General features: G+C 36.2%; 1 protein-coding gene and 1 long non-coding RNA gene across 6 annotated transcripts in view; both read right to left on the reverse strand.

The window, feature by feature from the left end:
- Naaladl2 (N-acetylated alpha-linked acidic dipeptidase like 2) overlaps positions 1-24,736 on the reverse strand; it is a 1,189,792-nt gene that overhangs the window by 676,995 nt on the left and 488,061 nt on the right. The gene's annotated exons all lie outside the window — the stretch shown is intronic.
- Positions 22,499-24,192, reverse strand: LOC125351965. Its single transcript, XR_007211066.1, has 3 exons — positions 23,894-24,192; positions 23,835-23,836; positions 22,499-23,240 (listed from the first exon to the last, which is right to left on the reverse strand). It is a non-coding gene; the product is annotated as an uncharacterized LOC125351965 (long non-coding RNA).

The following is a 24,736-nucleotide window of genomic DNA, read 5'->3' on the forward strand; positions in this document are numbered from 1 at the left end:
AACCTAGTGGCTCATGATGGCAAGCCCAAGGGCTAAGGAAGCAAAGATATGTAGGATCACATTTTGAGGCCATTTCAAGCAAAAAAAAAAAAAAAAAGTTTAGTGGTAGGCATCTGAAATAAAACATAGGGGACAGCTTTCAGAGCCTGCCATTCTTGCTCCCTGGGAAGTGTAAGTAGGAAGATGATTGTCCATGCCATCCATTGGCATAAAGAGTTGCATATCACACTCACTGGGAAGACTATAATCACAAAGATAAGGGGTATCAAGTGTTGGTGAAGAAGTGGAGAGAACGCAATCTTAGGATGATAATATAAATTAACATATTGTGAGAATATTGTGGAAGGTTCCCAGAAAGTAAAATGTAAGTGTCATGTGAACCAACAATACCAAATCTGGGTGTATCTTTAAAGGAAGCAAAGACAGTATCTCAAACAGATATCTATGTTTCTATGTACATTGTATTGACAATGGGAAAATTTGAAATGTCCATCAATGAAGGAACAAAAAATGAAGTGAGTGTGTATGTTACACATTTTCCTTCACACACACATACACACACAAAGTAACATAATTTTTAAAGAAAAAAGTTCTGTTATTTGCAAAAATATATCTCAATTATTTAAATAAAAGTAAAGTCATCTGCTGTATAAGCATTATTTGAATTAAGAGCATCACATGTTTAAGTCAAATTAGTTTAGTTGAATGATTAGACTGGCTTAAGTGGAGGATCTTCAACCCAGCCATTTTACATCATTCTGTGTAAGCTCGGCTATCCCAACCCAGGTACTGATATTCTCTGAACATTAAAGCAGTTTTGCTGCAAGTTCTTATGGAATGTATAGATTTCAACACATAATATGTGATTTTCAACAGAGTTCTTGTTGGATATATCCACCAAGGTTTGATAGCTCTGCTATTCCTTCTAGCCTGTGAAAGTACCTAGCCCTTTACTATTTCTCAGAATATTATTATATTTATTAAAATAAAACAGACCAAATGACAAACATTGGATGATCTTAGTTACAGAGAATACAATAGTATGTAATCAAGTAGTCAAATAGTATGGAGTCTAAAATAGTCTCAATAATAGACAACAGTACAGAATGTAGACTGCCAGAGGCTACAGGTAGAGGAAATGGGAAATGAGAAAGAATAGGAAATTTTCACTTCTAAGATGAATTATGTCTAGGTAGTTAATACATGGCAATGATGGCTAGACATAAGAAGGTATTGCTTACTTGCAATTTGGCAAAACAACAAATGATAAGTGTTCACATCAGACATACATGACAAATATTTAGACTGTAGATAGTGGTGTATGTCTTGATTTGGCCATATCAGTCAACAAAATATATGTATAGCAAACCATTTTATTGTAAATTTTTAACTGATGTGTTTTATCATTGTTAATTAATTTTTATATTTTTTTATTTTTTGTTATTATAAAGGCAAAATAAAGAGGGGTTATAATAACTTAAGTCAGGTAATGAGTACATATCTCTTTGGACAAAATCACCTCTTCCTTCTCTCTCTTTGTTAAATATTTTAAATAAAAATAAGATTTAAAAGTAAGCACAGAGAAAGTAAGTAAAAATCTTGGGTCTCATGAACTTTGAGTTCTTTCTTGAAAGTGTAATATTCTAGGATCTTATGAATTTATAGAAATCTTTAGGAATCCAAAGTGAAGAATGTAGTGAGTCTTTGGCAATCTCCTGAAAACTGAAAGGCATTCTCAGGATGGCCTTTAGTGGTACTGTATAACACTAATTGTACAAATGAAAGTTCCTGCAATCATACTCAATAAAATAAACAGGAAATATGTGTGTGTGTGTGTGTGTGTGTGTGTGTGTGTGAAGAGAGAGAGACACAGAAAGAGAGAGAGAGCAAAGAAATGAATGTCACTGCTTGCAATTTCTTTTCATGAAATTTATTGATGCCTATATTTTTATATTGAAACTACATTTCCCCTGGTATAGCCCTGTACTGGGTGTTCAATTCCAAATGAACTAAAACAATAGAACAGGACACTTCTCCAATATTCTGTTGCAATGCTGAAAATACAGAATAAAATATAAGAGATAAAATCTTGGCAGGCTCTAAAATTGCCTAATAAAAGTACAAAGGGAAGGAAAGAAGAATGAACTTGGAAAATTATATTACTCAAACAGGCCTATAATTTCTGTGAACTGATCAGTTCTCACCTATTGAAGTATTTACTTCATTTACTTTAAATGCTGAAAAATTAGAGACTCATGCTCCTAGTATAGCTGAGAACTTTGAAATAATTAAGTTAATCTTTATTTTGCCTTGTGCATAAAGATTGAATTTAAGTTTTTACAAAGAACTTCCTTCAGAATTAAAATATCTTTAAAGTAAAATATAGTTTATTTCAAATCTAAATTCTAAAATACTCATGGTTTTGTTTGTTTTGCTCTCCAATAATGCTGAACATTGTCTTATGAATCTTATTATCCACTAGAAAAAAAATCAATTTCTATTCATGTGCGTTTCAATTGTAAATGCAAATTTACTTTACAAAAATGAAAAAAAAAAAAAAAAAAAAGCTTGGGCACTGATGGCTCTTGACTATAATCCTAGAGACTTAGAATTCTCAGGTCAGGTGGATCTCAGTTCGAAAACAGGCAGAAAAGCCCGTGAGACTACATTTAAAATACTAGCAAACCACAAGGCAGGAAGTGTTGCTCAATGGTGGGAGGGGGGTGTAATCTGAGAGCAAGCAGCAAGGTGAGACTGTGAGTTCAAACACCAGCACTGTCAAAACAAAAAGCGGAACAAAATTTAAAAAAAAAATTAAATAAACACATAAAAAGGGGCAGGAGGCATGGCTCAGGTCACAAAGCGCCAGCCAATGGGAGAAAGTCTGCATCAGACACTGCGTTCAAGCCCTGGTTGCAGACAACAACAACAACAACAAAATACATAAAAAAATAAAGACTGAAATGAATGACCAATAATCACAATCTCACCATTCCACTTTGTTAGTATGTTATATTTCTATGTTTTTATATTATCTAGCTATCTATCATTACACTGAAACATGAAACTTTTTTTTAAATTTACTTGTTTATTAATTGAACACAATTTTTTTGACAAGGTGTGGGCAAAAAGGGTACAGTTACATAGTAGGGCAGTGTGTACATTTCTTGTGATATCTTACGTCCTGTTTTTCTATCTCTTCTCTAGGTCAGGTAGACATATATACAATATACAATGTATCAAGAACATAGACCATAGCCACGGTTGGCCACGCCCAAGAAAGTTCACCTACGGCTTTAAATGTAATGTCAATATTAGACCATATGTCGACAGTAGTCTTATATGAACTTACATACCTAGCTTTTGAGCTATTGTATTCCCCTGAGAGGTCAATTTTTGACCTTTATATGTTGAGTATTTGTTTGGTTTTAGTTACATACTGTTGGGTCGCTGCCCCAATCCTGTGGGGAATACCATTTGACAAGCAATTTTTGGTTTCACAGACTTGGTCTCTACTGTCTCTCCATCTCCCTTTGTTAACAGTCATATATCAGGGAGATCATGCCCCTTTGTTTTCTGTGTTCTAGGCTTGTCTCACTCAAAATTATTTGTTCAAGTTCTGACCATTTCCCTGCGAATAACAATATTTCACCATTCCTAATTGCTATGTAGTATTCCATTGTGTATAAGTACCATATTTTTTGGATCCATTCGTCTGTGGAGGGGCATCTGGGTTGTTTCCATATTTTGGCTATTGTGAATTGTGCAGCGATAAACATGGAAGTACAAATGTCTTTTTGATATCTTGGGGTTTGCTGTTTAGGATAGATGCCTAGGAGTGGTATGGCTGGGTCATAGGGTAGGTCTATATTGAGCTTTTTGAGAAACCTCCATACTGTTCTCCAAAGTGGTTGTACTAATTTGCACTCCCACCAACAATGGAGAAGGGTTCCTCTTTCCCCACAGCCCCTCCAGCATTTGTTGTTGCCTGAGTTCAGAGTATAGGCCATTCTAACTGGGGTGAGGTGGTATCTCAGGGTTGTTTTTATTTGCATTTCCTTTACTAGCAGGGATGTTGAGCATTTCCTCATGTGTTTCTTTGCCATTTTTATATCTTCTCTTGTGAAGTCTCTCTTTAGCTCCTTTGCCCATTTCCTAATAGGTTTATTGGGCTTGGAGGGGCTTAGTTTTTTGAGTTCTTTGTCGATGACAGATATCAGGCCTTTGTCTGTTGCTGTGTTGGTAAATATCCTTTCCCATATCGTTGGCTGAACATGAAAGTTTTAAAGAACTCAAATCACTAAATGTAAATAAGTATAGTCTATATAGATGTAATTATATAAAGACACTGATATCATTATATCTATATAAGAAATATTAAATATCCAAGTTAAGAAACCTCATACACAAATAACACTTCCTGTTTTTTCATTAGTGTGTATTAATTGTACAGTGTAGGGGGTTTCATTGAAAGATTATCATAGAGGGATATTATAAATTCTGATCGTGTTTACTTCCAACATTTCTTCTTGTTCCATTCTATTAACATTATGGTCAACCATCTGGTAGTCATGGCTCTGTTCTTCGCATGTTTGTGGGAGACTGCTCACAGCCATACAAACAAGAGTTTACAATATTCTAATACATTCCATATCCGTCCTGAAGGTAAGAACTCCTGTTTCTCATGGCTGTACAATGGGAATTTCACAAATCTTTAGAATTTACCACAGGGATAACTTATAGGACAAAAGGAAGTTCCATGAGCAGTATTAATTCTTCTCAAATAATAGGACCAGGAATGTAACCTGTCATTCTCACTTTCCTTCTCGTTCTGGCTCTGTTTTAACAGGGGGTGAGGGATGAATTAAGACTAGATTTTAAAATGGAATTATTCAGGTACTTTTGAAATGCCAGTTTGATAGGCTGATAAAGTTAACAAGACAGCTCTAAATCAGTGACACTGTCAATATACTAAGCAATGAGTAAGGCGGCTGAGCTGATTCAGGATCCAATAAAAGAATTATGTATGCTTTAAAGTGTTCCTTTCTCCTTTTACTTCAATGAAATCAGACCTATATCCTGCACAATCAGAATTTATTAGGTGTTATAGGGTTTTTTCCCTAAATCAATCACTTCTTTTTAGCTATTCTTAGGATCTAAATGTCTGTCATACAAGGTCTTTTAAATCTAATCCCCAGACAGGCACACCAAGACTGTGCAATCCAGTTGTCACATCTCATCATGTTTTTATGTGTTTCACAGACATTTTGGCAAAGTTAAAACACTACATAGAGGGCTGGGGATATGGCCTAGTGGCAAGAGTGCTTGCCTCATATACATGAGTCCCAGGGTTCAATTCCCCAGCACCACATATACAGAAAACGGCCAGAAGTGGCGCTGTGGCTCAAGTGGCAGAGTGCTAGCCTGGAGCAAAAAGAAGGCAGGGACAGTGCTCAGGCCCTGAGTCCAAGCCCAGAACTGGCAAAAAAAAGAAAAGAAAATACTACATAGAGTTTGGCAGCCAATGTTTTCACTTCTTCCTCTCTGGTTCCTTACAGACTTTTATGATGGTTCCACCACATGTCATGCATTTGGGATATTTCAAAATCTCGTCATTCCTTGAGTTTTATATTTATACTTACTTCTTTACTAATCTCAAGTCATCTCATGATTTAAATTTCACTAACTTGCTAACAGATCTCAAAGTTTAATTTCCAATTATCCTTTATCATGTTATGGACTCAATATCTAGTCTAGTTTGCCAGTACTTGGATTTGAACACAGTACACTGGTGTTGCTCCACTTGTTAGGCTGATGCTTTAACAGCTAAGCCACATCTCTAGTCTGTCAAGTTATATCTGTCAATTTATATCAATTTATATGTGTTTAGTAGACATCTTTACTCATTGCTTTCAGGTTCCAGATTCTGTTCTCCTGTGATCTTTGTGTCTCTTTCAGTCTTTTCTATCTCAGTTAATAGTATTTTCTTTCCTCTAATGTAGAAATATTGTCTAGCACTCCTTTCCACTCACATTTTATGTGTGGTCCGTCAGTGATCTGGTTGATCTAATCTTCAAGCCTTGTTCAGGATCTCATCTCTTTTTACGACTTGCATACACCATCAGAGTTCAAGGCACCACTCACCACTGCCTGGATTGGCACAATAACCTTCCTGTTCTGTCCTACATCATACTATTTTCAATAAAATAATGCAGCAGTCTACCCCCAAACACCATTTGCATCATGTCACTAGTTTGCTCATTCCTCTTCAATGGCTTCTGTTATTTTCTCAGAGTGAAAAACTCACAAGCTTCAATCCTGTACACTGTGTTGTCTGGTGTTGTGACCAGTGCCCTCATGTGGCTATAAAATTAAAGTTGGTAAAATTCAATTCTTCACTTCTATAATTGTATTTTCATTGCTCACAAAACACACAGTCAGTAGTCAAATAATTTGTTAGCCAGTAGCCAGCCAAGTACCTTTACGGGAAAAGTCTAAGTAACACACCTTCAAAAGGTTCTTTACTTATTATAAGTTAAAAATTTGGGAGGAAGACTGAGCAATCCCAGAGGTACTGTCTACCATCTCTATTATGTAAACTCAGCATACCAAAAAGTCTTCCTTTTTGCACTTGTGATTGTAGAAGAATGCATTAGCAACCTGGGAACTAATGCCTGAAGTCTGTAATCCTAACTACTCAGGAAGCTGGGATCTGAGGATAACAGTTTGAAGCCAACCCATGCAGAAAAGTCCTTGAGATCCTTCCTTTCAATTAATCAGCAAAAGCCAGGAGAGCCTTTTCAACATGTTCTCCACAACTTTCAGTCTTCCTTTTTCTTAAGTGTCTCTGTCATCTTGAAATCAAGAACTTAACTGAACACCTTCAGGGATGTGTCCACCCTTAAAGTGTTTTTTATATGAATATAGATCGGCTTCCCAAATATAATTCCCACTCTTCCTTTGTTTATTGGAGGGGCCTTGATTTATGAAAATAAGTCTTACCTGCTAAGGTAATAAATTTTCCTCAACTCTTTCATTTCTTGGCCACACTTGTTTCTGGGGTGCACTCACCAAGATATAAGCCCATTTGATTGTGTCACAAATGTAGATGTAGACATTTCCTGTCACCATGAGTTCTCTTCACTACTGCTGCTTTGTGCAGTCAGGTGCTCATTAACTCCCTGACTCACGACCCTGAAATCTGCAGTCTTCCCTCTAGCCTGATGTGCTCTAGATATAAAATTCTGCTATTCCTCTCTCTACCGTAATATACAAAATTGTGCATTCCAATCTTTGTTCATATTCTATTTGTTTTTGTGTTCTCTAACGAATAACACTATCTCATAAAATGTTTCCTGAATGCAGCCCTCAGAAACTCCCTCTCCAATTACTTTTAACCACTATTTTTGCAACATCTTTATTGTTCATTTATTGTTAATTTATTATGTGTATATGTTTGTGAGTGTGTGTGTACACACATGTGTCAATACTGATACGTGAATTCGAGGCTTTGCATTCTCACTCAGCCTTTTGGCTCAAGGTCAGCTCTCTATCACTTAAACCACATATCAACTTCTGGCATTCTTCTGGCTTAATTGGGGATCAAAATTTCATGGATTTTTCTGCCCCAGATAGCTTCAAATTGTGACCCCACATCTCAGCCTTCTGAATCGGGAGGATTACAAGCATGAGCCAACAGTGATCCCTATCTTTCTCAGGTATTCTTATGATATTGCAAATGATAACAATTTAAGTGCTTTTCTTAATGCCTATAGGAATGTGACCCTTACTCTGTTTCCCTTCTGCTCTCTGCTTTTTATTGGCTCCTGTTCCACAAAGAGGTAGAAAATGTCTCCTTGTCACTAGGGAGGTCAAGGGACAGATAATAGGCAAATGTAAAGTGAAGATGTTACGAGATTCTGAAAAAAAAAATTAGTTCTAATAAAACTGAATGAAGTGCCCAATGCTGCCTGTTCTTACTCTTGATTTGATATCTTTGTTCTCCATGGCTTTCTTGTGACTCTGAAAAGAAGACAAGATGTCGACTTTGGTCAATCATGATACAGTATGCTTGGAACTCTGATGTTACTGAAGAAGAAAATCAACAAGCTGCCTGGTTCCAAGCACCATGCTCCATTTTCCTAAATCAATATGAAAGAGAAGTTCTATAATATCTGGTTTTTATTTTGGACTCTGAACTTAGGGCCTTGATCTGTTGCTTAGCTTTTCACTCAAGCATGCACAAGTGCTATGCCACTTGAGTCCTACCTCCAATTCTGGCTTCTTGGCAATGACTTGAAGGGTCTCAGATTTATCTCTATAAGCTGGAGTCCAACCTAGATCCTCAGATTTTAACCTCCTGAATAGCTTGGATGACAACTGCAAGCCACCAGCTCATAGCTTCAGATTTTTTTTAATGGTTAAATTAGAAAATTTATTGAAATAAAGGGGGAAGCTAAGCCAAGTAAAGTTACCAGCAAAATTCCACAAAATGGTCAACAATCTTAGAAGAAGCGAAAACCAGAGTACTTCTGGGAGCTGGTGGCTCACACCTGTAGTCTAGCTGAGTGAAGCTCAGATCTGAGGATCATGGTTACAAGCCAGCAGGCAGGAAAGTCTGTGAGACTCCAATTAATCACAGAAAAATCCAGGAGTGCTCCTGTGGCTCAAGAGATAAAGCATTAGCCTTGAGGGGAAAAAAAAAAAAAAACAAAGACCAGGACAGAGCCCAGGCCTAGATTTCAAACCTCAGGATTGGCCAAAACAAAACAAAAGGAGACAGAATACTGCCAGAAATAAATTAAAATGGAGTAAAATTGCTTTGGGGCACTCAAAATGGATCCTGAACATCAGTGATAAGTAAATCTCAACAAATCTACAGTTCAAAGTAGAATCTTTGAACAGGGCTACGGTCACAACCACCAAAGGGCCATTTAATACTTTAACTTCCCAAGACCAGCACACTGGCTACCACTCCTTGTTTTGTTACTTTAAGACAGGGCCAGGGCTGGGGATATAGCCTAGTGGCAAGAGTGCCTGCCTCGGATACACGAGGCCCTAGGTTCGATTCCCCAGCACCACATATACAGAAAACGGCCAGAAGCGGCGCTGTGGCTCAAGTGGCAGAATGCTAGCCTTGAGCGGGAAGAAGCCAGGGACAGTGCTCAGGCCCTGAGTCCAAGGCCCAGGACTGGCCAAAAAAAAAAAAAAAAAAAAAAAAGACAGGGCCAGGCATGGTGAATTAGGCCTATAATCTTAGCTATTCAGGAGGATAAGATCTGAGGATCATGGTGTGAAGCCAGCCCAGGCTGGAAAGTCAGTGAAACTTTTATTTCCAATTTCAAAGTTGGCACGGGGCTGGGGATATGGCCTAGTGGCAAGAGTGCCTGCCTTGTATACATGAGGCCCTGGGTTCGATTCCCCAGCACCACATATACAGAAAACGGCCAGAAGTGGCGCTGTGGCTCAAGTGGCAGAGTGCTAGCCTTGAGCAAAAAGAAGCCAGGGACAGTGCTCAGGCCCTGAGTCCAAGGCCCAGGACTGGCGAAAAAAAAGTCAAAGGTGGCAAATGGAGCCGTGGCTCAAAGTGCTAGAGTATTAGCTTTGAGTACCAAAGCTCAGGGACAGTGTCCAGGCACTGAATTCAAGCTCAAGATTGGCACACACACTCTTACATATACATACACATACAGACTCTCAGATTTTTTATAACAAGTCTACAGCATAAACCAACTTATATTCTAAGAATTGTTCTCACATCCCACTAATACTCTGGTTCACGGTGGCAATTACCCCTGCACATGATCACATATTTAAACCCAAGTGAAACTGCATTAGACAGTAGACTTAAATATATGGTAATAAACACAGTAAAGATGAGAGATGCAGAATATAGAAGACTGAACACAGAATTAGGAAGATCATAGCAGTTACTCTGATGTTATTTGTATTCTCCTTGGAAAGAAAATTTTACCCTTTAATGGGAAAAAATAATACATGTTTCAAAAAAGCAAACAAATATTGGGCAATACACAGCTGTTGCTCTTAAGAGACTTAGAATTTATTAGAAGAAAAGAAAATCAATAACAAGAATGTTTATATGCTCAGTATGTTCATAATTTCAGACACAAAATTCAAGTATTCAATTAACTCTGATAGAAGACAAGTAAGAGGTCAGAAAATGTCTCATAATGGAGAAAATATTCAAGCTGATTGGTGGAAGAAGGGGAAATATTCAGGAGACACAAAGGGCTTCTGAGACAGAGGCCCAAGAACACAGAGTTTAAAAGCAAGGGCCCATCTGGAAAGTATAGGAAGCCCAGGTGAGGCACAGCAGAGTAAGAAGGAAATATGAAGATAACCCAGGTCCTACTCTGAAGAATCCTGCACTAAGAATGTAGGTAGTGAGGATACAATAAAGCCATTTGCATAACCCTGTTGACTGCTGAGTGTAGCCAAGAGATAGAAGCAGCCCAGAAGCCCTCCAGAGGACAAATGGATCAAGAAAATGTTTACTCATCCATTAGGAATATGATATTACGTTGTTTGCAAAAAAAAAATGGATGGAGCTGGAAAACATCAGCTTAAGTAAAGTAAGTCTGATTCAGAAAGACAAAGGATGCATGTTTTCTCCTATGTAAAGGCTAGATCTAATTTATAGACATACAAGTAAACGCATACATAGTTGTATGCATATGTACATAAAAGTATTCACCAAGTATGGTGTGTGCAGGGAAGAATTCAAATGGTGAAACTTCTTACAAGTACTAATTCCAGTCTAACAAAATGAAGACCATGAAGCTGTTACATGAAATGTATTTGGGGGAGGTACAGGGAAGGAATTAGAAAAAGAAGAAAGGAAGGAGGGGAAAATGCTCTCATAATAGTCAATGAAACTGGGAAAATTTAGGAGAGGGATTTAGTTGGGAGGGAAGGAGGAAGATGATGAAAGGAGTGATATCCACCAAAATGTATTGCACTCATAAACTGAGCTGCTGGATTGTAATTTCTTTGTACAACTACTTAAAGAGAATAAAAATTATTTTTAAAATGTGGGCATGTCATTAATAGGAAACAATGGACTTATCAGAAACATTGACAATTTTTATTTAGGAAGATCATTCAAGTGATACAGTGGGAAGACAGAGTACCATGCAATACACTCCTCAATAATTTCCCTTACAGAAATTGTGATTCGGGTCAACCACCATTTATAAGCTCTGACACATACTATGAACTGCATTAGCTACCGACATGGCTCAAAAGTCTCACAATATTATGACCACCCAAGAACTCTGTATTCTAATTTCTCCTATTAATGGGTTTTCCCAAATTGTTTTTGTATCTCCTAATTTAAAGCTTTAATGTGTATTTTTATAAATTTTCTTCTTTATAATTTACTTTATTTAATATATAAAAGCACTGAAAATGACCAGACTAATGAGTTATAACATAATGTATATCATGTCATATTGAACAACACAAGCATTTTTCATTCATGGTGAAAACTTTCAAAATCATTTCCTGTGGCCTTTTCAATGGCATAGCACATTACTGTTAACTACAGTCCCAGAGTGGAAAATGGCACACAAGAACTTCTTAGACTCATGGCTGGCTGTTGTAGTGTGAATGACTTTCCACAATTTACAAAACACTATGAAGCAGGAAGGCCTGTAAAAACTGATTAGACTTTAAAAATTCGGAGAGGAGCCTGATTAATACTGTTACTGATGCTGTGGTCCCTTTAGTGTGGGAGTAAATTTCTCTCTCTATGCTATTCTGTTCTGGCTGCACAAAAGAGACCAAGACAGGTCTGGGAATACGGCCTAGTGGTAAAGTGCTCGCCTCGTATACATGAAGCCCTGGGTTCGATTCCTCAGTACCACAAATACAAAAAAAGCCAGAAGTGGCGTTGTGGCTTAAGTGATAGAGTGCTAGCCTTGAGCAAAAAGAAGCCAAGGACAGTGCTTAGTCCTTGAGTTCAAGCCCCAGGACTGGCAAAAAATAAAACAAAAACAACAAAAAGAGATCAAGACAATGTCCAAATAAACAATTCCTCTAACTGAATAAAACAAGATGCATGTGTAGTGGTTGGTGGTAGGGGGGCGGGGAATGCAGAGGAAGTAGAGCATACAGGAGGAGATTTTGCTAAGTTTTTCTAAATCTTAGATGGAAATAAGCCAAATTACACAGGAGATCATTGACTCATAGGCTAAATTATCAGTGCAGTATAATTTCTAATAGTTCTCAGGTAGTGGTGTTCATAGCTTCTTTTACTGCCTAATGATAAGTGATTCGTTTTCTTCCTCAAGCCTAGCTCTAGCTACCTTTTGTGCATATTTAATGTTTGATATCTTATTGTACCTACGCAAAGTCATTTGGAAGGATGAACTTAATGCTATTATTTTTGTCTCACCACATCCTTCAGTGGCTTATAAAAAAAGAAATAAGACCTAAGCCAAAATCAATGCTGGTTTTAACATCAGGTGGAACCTGAGAGTTTCATTCAGAACCCTAGAAATCAAATATTTCCACTGCATAAATCAACCAATCCCATTTCCTTATTGCTGTTGATTGCAGTGACCTGGTAGCAATCAAGCAGGAGACAGAATGGCCATCAGTTTCCATCTGGCAACACAGATAACCAGTGCATACACAGGAGCTTCCAAAAAAAATTATACCTTTTAAATGTGAAATTAGCATGATCTCTTCTACTTTATCATTGTTTCACTTCCCTAACAATGCAAAGCTAAATTTAATCAACTATCCCATTCAGGACAGCTCAATGATTTTTTATTCCTATTTTGTGCAATTATTGCTATTGTGTCATCACTGATATAGGAAGGAAAGACTAGGGAAGGGAAATACAGTGATTACATAATAAAACATAAAACCAGTGAAAAGTATTAGGAATTTGTCCTATTCAAGAGTCGCTCTGAAACTTGGCCTCCATTCAGAAGAAAATGAAGGAAGAATGCATCTTAGTTAAATTGAGAAGCCAAATAAACTTGCAGCTAGAGGAAATACCCATGAGTTTGGTTGTGCCTTTGCCCACTATTTTGTGGAATGAGGCCCTTCCACAAGGAACTTACAGAAACAGCGTATATTTACACATATATGTACATGTATATAATATGTGTTTGTGTATACATATATGTGTTTATATATATTCTAGAAGAGTAAGAATATATAAGATGAACTATGTATAAACGCATATATGTGTATATACATATGTGGTATACATATGTGTGTGTATATTCCAGAAGCTTGACTGGGAAGAATAATCCTTACCTATGTCTAAACCATAGAGACCAGTAATGAATGTGTCACCTCTCTATCAAGAAGAGCTCACCAAAATCAATGTTTGCTATTTTCCCCACTTGTAAATTTGCCTCCTGCTTTGGTCTGAGACATTTTACTCTCCACTTTGAAGACCTGTTTAGCCATCAGGATGGTAGAAAAGTAAGCTTGAGTATTTAGTCAGAAAGTTTCTTGGAAATCCTCTGGAAGTAAGTCTCTGTACCACTGTCCTGCTCTGTGTTATATGTTTTTTCTGAAACCTTGGACTGGTCCATCCGGAACTTCCCCAATAAATTCATCTTTTTACTTGAATACAAAAAAAAAGAAAGTGGAAGAGTCATGCATGATTTGTTAAAGCCTGAAATTGAGCCCGAGAGGTGAGGTGCCACAATACACACACTCATCCAATTTGCAGGACACCTGACTAACCCTTGGATCAGCATAGGTAGATAAATCTCTTTCCCTCTGTGTGATGTGGCCATATTCAGTCTTATTACTCATCTTCAGACAAGAGCAAAGAAAGTATTAATATAAACTAGAAGTTACTCCTTCTTCAACTTTTATAAGAATGGCAGTTTTATTACTTGAACATTAGTGGGAAATGAGGGATGTAAATGGCCCATGTCTGTAATCCCAGCTACTCTGCAGGAAAAGACAGGAGGAATTGCAACTTCAAAGTCAGCTCAGAAGAAATTAGCATCATCTAAAATTATCTCTTAAAAAAGTGAAGGGGATGTGTGGGACATTCTAGGGGCATAGTTCAAGTAGTAAAGTACTTGCCTTGTAAGTATGGGGTTTGCATGGGTTCAATGATAGGGATGGTGTAAAAAGAAAAGGAAGGAAACAAAACTAAAGAAGATTGTCAGAGAAAGAAGAGAGTTGTTTATGGTTTCATCAATGATACTTTTAATTAATCTACTTAGATCTTTTGAAAAACTTAGGTATCAAGACACCATTGATTTTTGAGGACACAATTGATTTTTAATTACCCATCAATTTGTTCTACTTGAAGGCAAAATTTGCAACATTACATCTACTCAGTAACAAAACACAAGTTGATTGGAACCATTGGAACAACCAATTAGTCAGTATTCACAGTGTATCACACGTGTTCAAGTGTTGAAACTGGAAATGCATTTGAACCAATTGTGTGACATTTCTGTACACATAGCTTACGTGGACTGAATTGAAAATAATAGCCCTTTTATTGCAAGTCCATTGTAACAGACAATTATTAAAATCATTAATACTTGAGCCAATACAATTTCATTATCTCTGATTGATTTCAAGCATTAATGGCCTTCCCTCTTGTCATTTAAGTGGGAAAGGCATGAACACTAGCTTAGTGGAGCAACACACTGTCTCTCTGATGAGATAAAGCTCTTGGCTTTCAAAAAAGAATCCATACAGAAGGCCATATGCTTCTATAAACACTATACCTTTTACCATACCTTTTACAGGATTTGCTTAAATAGATTTCTGTTTTGGCTTTTAATGTCAGAAAAGCAGTGCACAAAACAGAGATTTGATTACTTTATAGTCTGTGGTACTGGTCTTTGCTTAAAATAGTAATCCTGGGAAAGGCTGCAAAACAAGTTTTACCTGACCAGAGGATCATTGTTAAATCAGCACTAGGAAAGAACAATCTGGAAGAACTATGCTCCTTACTCTCCTTTTACTGAATTAGCAGCAAATTCTACTAATTCCACCTCTAAAATAACATCAAAGTCCATTTTCTTGCTGCAGTTTCCATGAACTTTGCTCAGTTTCATCCATCAGTATCAATTCAAGAACTAACTTGAATCATTGCAACAGCTTCTTCCTTACCTTTTCACTGTGGCTGAACTTTTTCTTCATATAACCTACCCCAGTGAGATTGAAACCTACTGTTTTTATAAGGCAGTCTTCAGGTTAAAAATAAGCAATCCAAAAATATTTAAGACAGCAGTCAGAGCTTTTCACAATCTAACATTGACCTATGTCTACTCATCTTCACTCTTTTTCCCCTTCCTTTCCCTCTCCCTGAGGCTACCTCCTCTTTTTCCATAACTTGCCTCTATATATCCTAAAGTCTACAGAGAATCAAAGGCCAGGTTCAAATGCTCAACTCAATTAAGCATTCTTATTTATTGCACCTAAAATTCTCCTTCCCCATTCTTCACTGAAAAATTTCTTCAGGATTCATTCAAATTTTTATTGTTGTTTTTTTTTTGGGGGGGGGGTATCTCCCCTCTTTAAAACCTAATGAATACTTCTGAATTAGGGGTTTTCATAATATCATGTTTTCCTAATATCACATTGTATTCTAAAGTGTCATCAAACGTCACACCCCTCACTTTCTTATTGTTTCTGAGATTTTAAAACCATGATATATAATCTACGTATTTTTCTTTTGTTAATTTCCCATGCTTCACTATTTCTAGCACTGTAAACATATATGCAATAATATCCACAGCGTGAGGAGGGAATACCATTTGGGAACATGAGCTAATTTTGCGTGTTTCACAATATGAAATAAACCTGCAGTCATGTGTCACTTCATGAGAATGTATGCAGTGTTGCCACTGCATAAACATCAGAGTTTATATTTAACTGAAACAGAGAGGGCTACACTGGCACTAACAGAATAAGTATGTGGGACCACTATTATATACGTGGCCCATGGTCGAGTAGCATGTCATTCTTTAGGAAAGGACTTTATCTCAATTGTATATATTTCTTAAGCACTCTAATAAGCAAAATTCAATTTGCTCCCTAGCTATTGACTAGCAAATAAGAGCTGCAGAGTTAAAAATTGGAATGTATTAGGACCATATTTTACAAAACTGATTATATTCCTGTACCTGAGCTATAGTCTTGAATCTAAGAAGCCACAGGAAGAATCAATATCTTCAAAGTGGTAATCATGGGAGATAAATGGGCAGTGGATGCCGTCCTCTATGAATCATGATATTGTTTCAACAGGGACTGTGCAGAACTCTAATCTATCCTGACAAGGCTCACTGATCCAGAATCCTATTGTAGATTTTTATAACTCAAAAATTTAAAAATGCATTAGAAACTTCGATTCAGATATTATAAGCCACCAAGTAGAAGTGATAATAGATTAAGTGGTTGCTCTCCCGTGTGGCTGCCATGTTAGCTACTGTTGACTGGCCTACTCCCAACTTTTTGTCTGTTTACCATCTCCTGCCTACTGAGATCATGAAAGCACATCATGGGGTGATTACAAAGTAATAATTCCTTGTTTGTTTTTTTAAATGCTCTATTTAGTACGCTCCTTATTAATAAATTTTAGATCTGTAATTTGTTTATAGCCTCTATTGTGGCATGGGGCATTGGGAGCTGCTCAAAACATAGGAATTCTTAAATCTGACTCCATAAAATAAAGATAAGCAAATATCCTTCCCAAGTAGTAACATCATCCATTACCTTTTCCTCATCTAAAGATCTTGAGTCTCACTGTCCAAGATATATGTTTCTATGTGGGTCTTTTTTTTTTCCTTCACCAAAATAGAGAAGAAATTTAAATTAGTTGCCTCAGAGCATTCATGTTCAGCCTAGCATTATTCATGTAGATTTGGTATGGCCATATTGGTAAAACAAGCATGTTATTTGTTAGTTGAAAGTTATTACAGAGTTTACATTAACTTGTAAAATATGTTGTATTAATGGTGTTTTTCTTTTAATTTGTAAAACTAAAACTGAAGCCAAGTTTAGATATGTATGTGGTAATTGCCATGTGCCTTGAGAGATTTGGGTGCCAGTATGTCAAGAAACTATACTTAACCTTTCTGACAAGTATGATGGAGCTTGATTGGGAATAAAAATTCACAAGCATAACAAATTGAATGCAATAAATATCTGTGTGTTTGTCAGTTTCTAAGGACCAAGAGAGAGCACACAGTGCTATTCTCAAGAACTTAAACTCTCTGTGTCTCGAAGTCAGAATGAAGTTCAAGAATTAATGAAAAAACTTAGTATTCTGAATTGCAATTCCCCAATGGTATAGTTTGTACAAGTAGAAATATTTTATTAGTCAATGACACTATAACATTTTTATTTTTCATTAGATATTTCATTTTTCATTTACAACCAAGTTTATAAGTGCTTTAAATATACTTTAAAATCATTTATTATAAGAAATTAGAAAGGGATGCAGATCAGTGAATCAGTAAACTAATTTTTAAGAGAAAGCAAAACAATGGAATTTTTTTCTTCTAATGTGTATTGATTAGATTGCATTGCTACAGCCAGAACACATTTAGTATCTTAGAAACCTTTTCATTACATTATGTATTGTGATTAGTCTAAACCTCATGAAAAAAGTATATAATTCTTAAATGCATTGCATTTGTAAACTGTTTTTTTGAATTGCAATTTCTTTTTACAACTAAAGATAATAAATAAAAATTCATTTAAAATTTGTCTTTTCAAATTTTGTGTATGTTTTCACCCTTAGACTCTCTAAATCTCAATATATTATTGAGACATTCCATCTGTGGCTAAAAGTTTTAGGTTTTAGAGCATAACCTACAGTGTCTATTTCATTCTAAGAATTTGTCTTTCTGATCTTTTTTTTTTTTTTTTTTTTGGCTTGGACTCAGGGCCTGAGCACTGTCCCTGGCTTCTTCTTGCTCAAGGCTACCACTCTGCCACTTGAGTCACAGCGCCACTTCTGGCCATTTTCTGCATATGTGGTGCTGGGGAATCGAACCCAGGGCCTCATGTATACGAGGCAAGCACTCTTGCCACTAGGCCATATCCCCAGCCCTGTCTTTCTGATCTTAACTGCCACTAAGTGATTAGTAATGCATTGTTATTAGTTTTTCAGTGCATCAAAGAAAATTAAGAGAACCAGCACTGGTGGCTCGTGACTATAAGTCTAGCCACTCAAGACGCGGAGATTTGAAGATCAATGTTCAGAACTAGTCCAGGCAAACAAATCCAAGAGATACTTTCATTCAATTAACTAGCAAAAAGCCAGAAGTAGTAGCATGGGTCAAGTTGTAGAGAGCCAGCCTTGATCACAAGAGCATGAGGCCCTTAGTCCATGCCCCAATTCTAAGGCATGTAATTTTATGACATACCTGGGGATGTGAAATTTCACAACCAACTTTGTTTAAACAGGTATGGTCCCATTGTCATGCTATAGGTAATGACAATTTATACATCCAAAATATATGTAAATGGCTGGGAATGTGGCTTAGTGGTAAAATGCTTGCCTAGCATACATGAAGCCCTGTGTTCAATTCCCCAGTACCACATAAACAGAAAAGGCCAGAAGTGGTGCTGTGGCTCAAATGGTAGAGTGCTAGCCTTGAGTAAAAGAAGTTGAGGGACATTATCCAGGCCCTTAGTTCAAACACCAGGACTGGCAAAAGAGAGAAATCGAGAAAGACAGAGAGAGAGAGAGAGAGAGAGAGAGAGAGAGAGAGAGAGAGAGACTGTATACCCTATTCCTATTCCTCACTCAGCTCTATTTCTTGGCTCAGTTCTTAGTCTTCACTTTGTTTTCAGTAAGTAATTGTTAACATCAACAACAGAAGGATTTTGAGAAGACCTATGTGGGTAGGCTATTTGCCATTATTTTCAAGAAGTATAAATTTGATTAAGAACAATAAAAACACTTGAATTAGGAAGTTGTGGTGTCCTCTTTCTATAAAGGAGGCATGGCTTTCACTTTAAGAAAGTTCTACCTCCTAAACACTTATCTCTATAGGTAGTAATTTGTTTCTTTTTGAATGATTTTAGCTATTTGACTGAAATAGATTTTAAAATAACCAAGAAAAACAAATCATAAGAGAATTTATCTCCTTAAAATAAGAAAGGTGCACCATTGCATCATACTTGTAGTCTTAGCTATTCAGGAAGCTGAGATGTGAAAAGTCATAGCTTGAAACCAACTTTTTCAGAAAAGTCTTTGAGACTTCATTTCTATTTATCCACCAAGGAGCTAGCTGCAAGGTGGCTCAAATGGTACAGTGCCAGCTGATCAAGCAATCTGAGCAAATCGAGGCCTTGAGTTCAAGCCTAAGTATCTTTCAAATAAATATTTGAAAGGTGAAATAAAGTCTTAGATCTGCAACATGTGTTATGCAATGTGGCACATTGAATAACTACAACAGTGAGCAAAAGTGGGATGCAAAAAATCTAAAAGGGTCTTTCCAAAATGATATGGGTGGGGCAGGATGAGGTAGGTAAGTAAGGGCAAGGACAAAGGAGGAAATCACTTCAAGTAACAGACTGGAGAATTGATTTAATTTATCTTGACTCTCCTATTGAAATGAAATAAATATTTGTCTACTTTTGTTGTTTGTGTACATAAAAACAAAATAAACTTAAAAATTACCCACTAAATTAAAATATGCTAACCAGACACACTTGAGATAACTATAAGGGAATACCTACTGTTTATTGAATTATGAAAAAAGGTCTAATAAATTAGAGCTTCATTTACGTCTATGTAGTAACTTGAACTACAATATTGCTACAAGCTGATCTTACAAGTTGTTCCCTGAAGAATCGAGTTAATATTGTGAAACCAATGAAAAAAAATGGAGAGAAAAAAGAACAAAACGCCCACACTGATTTTATTTTTATTGAAAGTAAAAACCACCAGCACATAATTCTGTTCAAAGAAAATTGTTCAGTTTCATTTTTCTATCACAGATAGCAATGTACTCCATAGAATTGGAACTGCTTCCTTTGTTTCTTCATCTCTCAGAATTTGATTTGCATATTTGGGGACACGTTAAGATGCTCTTTGTGATTTAGAGAATTTATGAAAAGGTAATTTGATCTCAAGTCAGAGTTTCTTTATTTCTAATACAGAAAGCTGTGTACCCTTTGAGATGTGAGTCATAAGAGGAAGACGTTAGCCTGCCTTACACAGATAATAAAAAAATAGTTCCACAAGAGACAAGTTACATATTATGACATTGTGGATATAAAGCTCATTTCGATTTAATTCATTACTACATCATGTTGCACAGGAAAGCAATTTTTAAGCAATAGAATCACACTTCATTTATAGAGGACCCAGCTATAACAACACAATCAGTTATTGAAGAGAGAAACTGATTTCCCAAATCAGGCATATAAAATTTAATATATTTGCTCCAGTTATAATGAAAGGGAAGGGAACTTCAATATTATATTTTCTTTTCCAAATAAGAATGGTCCTTTGTAAAATTTGGAAAGAGCATTTCTGCTTGGGGAATTCACTACAGTTTGCTGCCACAAATTGAATAAGTTAAAGAAAATGATTAAGGATCTTTGCTAAAATACTTGAAATACTTGTTAAAGAGAAAATAATTTCTTATTTTATTTTTTCTAATGGTACTAGGGCTTGGACTCAAGGTGTCAAGATCTTGTTTAGCTTTTTACTTATTTCTGGTTCTCTAACACTTGGCCATACTTGAACATACATTTTCAAATACTACCCTTGAATAAATTTATTATTTGTACATTGAAACATGATCCAACCCTTATTAAATAATAGAATAAAGAGAATGATAAGCATTGATAAGTTTTCTATGTAGTGTTAGTGATTGAATCTAGGGCCTTGGAAAAAACTAGTCTGTCACTGAGTTACATCTCCAATCCTTAAAAAAAAATTGAGTAGAAGGCTGGATTTAATTGTGACATTTACACATATGTATGCAATATACTCTAGTGAATCTCGCCCTCAGTACCCACCAGCTGGATTTTCAAATTTCATGCCTCAAAAGGAAATTTATGCTATTTAAATCTTGATTTCATTGATATTAAGGAGGAACATTAAAAAAAAGAACCATCTAGACGATGATGGCTCATACCTGTAATCCTAGCTACTCAGAAGGTTGAGATATGAGGGTAACAGTTTCAAGGTAGGCAGGAAAGTTCCTGAGACTATTATCTCCAATTTACCACCACAAAACAGGTGTGGAACTGTGACATAAATAGTAGAGCTCTATTCCTGAGCACAGAAGCTCAGGGACAATGCCATCATATGAGAGAGAGATAGACAGAGAGAAAGGCAGAGAGAGAGAGAGAGAGAGAGAGAGAGAGAGAGAGAGAGAGAGAGAGAGAGAAGCAAGGGGCAGGAGGTCTGTGCAGAGAAAACTGATATACCTTGGGATGAACACAATTAAAAATGAATAGATAGAAAATCATATTATAGCCAATGCACACAAAAATATACAAGGAAAGCAAGATCTAATTCTACAATAGGCAGTCAGTTCGTATATACAGATTCTGCTCTTGTTCTAATTCAAATAGTTCATTTTGGGTATATCATCACTGAAATTATATAAAATATAACAAAAATCAAATGACAAAAAGAGTTCCTAATCTGAGCTTTAATAATCTGTGTTCATCCTGATATGTTATTTCAAATAAATTTACTGTAAAATAGTTTTAAAAAGAAAATTTGCTTATGCTGACATTTAAGTAAAAATATAAATATGTGATCAAATAGATAAAGTCATTTGTATATGAGCAGACAAGCAGATATGTGTGTTTGTGTTTGTGTGCATGGGTTATGTGTGTATACAAAAGAGACAGACAAACAGAGAGACAGACAGAAAAAGAGACAGACAGCAATGATGAGCAGGTGTGTGTTGTGAGGGGAGGTGAGAGAGGAGATATTCCTTTGACCTTGACCATTGAGTAGGAAGAAAGCAAACCTTTAAGAATAATTCTCTTCTAAGAGAATTTGTGTCATTTCATAGTACACTGAGCACAACAGAGGAAACCCACTGCTTTGTCTAAAGTTCAGAGCCATAGAATGAATGCTAAGCATAGTGAAATAAACCGCTATAAACACAAAGGGACAAAGTCTAATCCCTGAGTTCAAGCTCCAGTACAAGCACACACACAGAAAAAACAAACAAAACTAAACAAAAAGCTTAATCTGATTCCTGGATTTACTAACAGTAGTTATGTTAGCTGCACAAGTTAGGCACTCTCATTGAACCAAGGGTTACTCAAGTATAAAATGAAGTAATGCCGACTGGAAATATGGCCTAGTGGTAAAGTGCTTGCCTCATATACATGAAGCCCTGGGTTCAATTCCTCAGCATTACATATATAGAAAGAGCCGGAAGTGGCTCTGTGGCTCAAGTGGCAGAGTGCTAGCCTTGAGAAAAAATAAGCCAGGGAAAGTGCTCAGGCCCTGATTTCAAGCTCCAGGACTGGCAACAAAGACCAAACAAAAAATATTAATAAGACAAAGAGGAACAGAAAATAGAATGTAAATCTTGAGACTTTCAGGAGAACATTTGCAAAAGGTATCATCATCAACAATCAGCCACAAAACTTTGCATTTAAACAAAAGCATGACAGCAAAAATAGAGTCCTTTGAGTCAGACAAAACATTAATTTAAAACAGGCTTTATAGATTTGAGCTAACCTACAAGTAATCTATGGGTCTATAAAATCCTTTGCCTCCTTCATTTAGGAATAGACGGAACATGCAGGTTTCAGTTTTCTTAATCAGAAGACTTCATGGACTGTACGTTTCTTGGTAGTAGAAGCACAGTAGTTCTTGAATGTGAAGAAGAAAATAGTAGTGGGTGTGTGAAGGGAGGGATGAAGAAATGAGATTTGGAACACAGGAAAAATGGCAATACTACAAGCAAGTAAACCATAGTGGCTGCGTTTACATAAGGGAATAAAGCAGCACAATCTTTTACATTCTTGTGTCATCCAGTAGGCAGATGGACAAAAAACATGTGAAAAAAGCAAATTATGAATTTTGTCTCTAGATTTCTTGCAGAGAGATCGACTTCCTTGTAGTTGGTGGACTTTTTTATAGGAAAACCCACAAAATCATGCTGCTTGCAAAAGGCAGGGCTCTAGAGATTTCAGATTGTTTGGCATTCTAGAGTATCCATAGGTGTCTGATTCCTACTTGGCTAGACATCCTGGTAAAATTTTTGGAATTTATCTTCTTAACACTGGTATTAGAACTAGGAAACTGGAAGGAAATACCAAAATCGAGAGACACAGGGTAGAAAGACAAACGACTACAAAAGCAATACTTGCAAAACTGTTTGGTGTAAATCAACTGAACAACTCATGGGGGGAAAGGGAAAGGGGAAGGGGGAGGGGGAAATGAGGAAGGAGGTAACAAACAGTACAAGAAATGTATCCAGTGCCTAACGTATGAAACTGTAACCTCTCTGTACATCAGTTTGACAATTTAAAAAAAAGAACATTTTCACTAAACTGTAAATGATCTTGCTGCTTTTCATGTGATCTATAATAGGGATAGCACAATATAATAATAGAAAATCGTTATATGCACCTCTGATGGTCAAGTAAGAGCTAATGAGTGTCGGTTCAGGAGATCTGATACAATGGGGAAGGAGGTCCTGGATCGTGGGCAGATCATGAAACAGGAATTTGGAACATACTTGAAATGTTTTTGTCCTTCCTTCAAGTAATATCACTAAGGCCAGGTAAACTAACCACAATTCGTATTGGTGAGGTTTATTTGTAATGCAATATATACTATTCACTCACATATAAGAGAACAAAACATATGTTACAGCTACCAAATAAAAATATAACAGAAGGGGAAGAGGAAGAAGATTGCCACAGCATGTACAAATGAATGAAGAACAGAAAGCAAACTATATTTGAAAGTCCTTTTCCATTAACTATATAGAATAATTACTCAACTATACCTATATCTGAAATACCATTGTCCACTGCATTTCCAAGTATGGACTGATACAATAGCATATTTTTCAAGATAATTTATGACATTCTGTGAGGTTGGAGGAGCAAATTTCCAGCTAAGAAATAGTGTTTTATACTGATCAACTTAATATAAAGTTGATTTCACAGCATAACATAACTCATATATATAATGAGGTAAGATGCTACCGCTGTCAGAATAGTATAGACACTGAAGATAGGTAAATATGTGGAGATTTTTATTTTATTGTAATATCATTTCACCTGCTGTTAAATAAAATGTGTCCATTAAACAGAAATTCAGGTTACTTCACATAACCTATTGTACTATTTTACTATTATATTTATTTTCTGAATCCATAAAATATGAGAAATACCTACAAAAGCTATGTGGGAAAAATTCTAAACAGTTTATAAATGCAGGATAGTCAATTAACATATACCAATTTTGTCAGCACTATTTTGATGTACCTCAAACAAACAATAATGAGGGCCGGGAATGCTGATAACACTGTATGGCAATTTGTAACACAAAGAAAATAACTAAACAAATAATTAAACTTTCTGAAACTAAGATTTACTTCTAGGAATTCATCCAAAAAACAGGAAGCACAGGAGGATTTATGCTTAGGAATATTTATAGAGAAAATCTAACTGCTGTTTAGTAAGGAATAAATTTAAAAAATTACATGATATTCATATAATTAGATATCAGGCAGTTATGTTAAACTCTTTACAATGGATTTGAGAA

Source organism: Perognathus longimembris, chromosome 5 (assembly GCF_023159225.1).
Source record: "Perognathus longimembris pacificus isolate PPM17 chromosome 5, ASM2315922v1, whole genome shotgun sequence".
Lineage (NCBI taxonomy): Eukaryota > Metazoa > Chordata > Mammalia > Rodentia > Heteromyidae > Perognathus > Perognathus longimembris.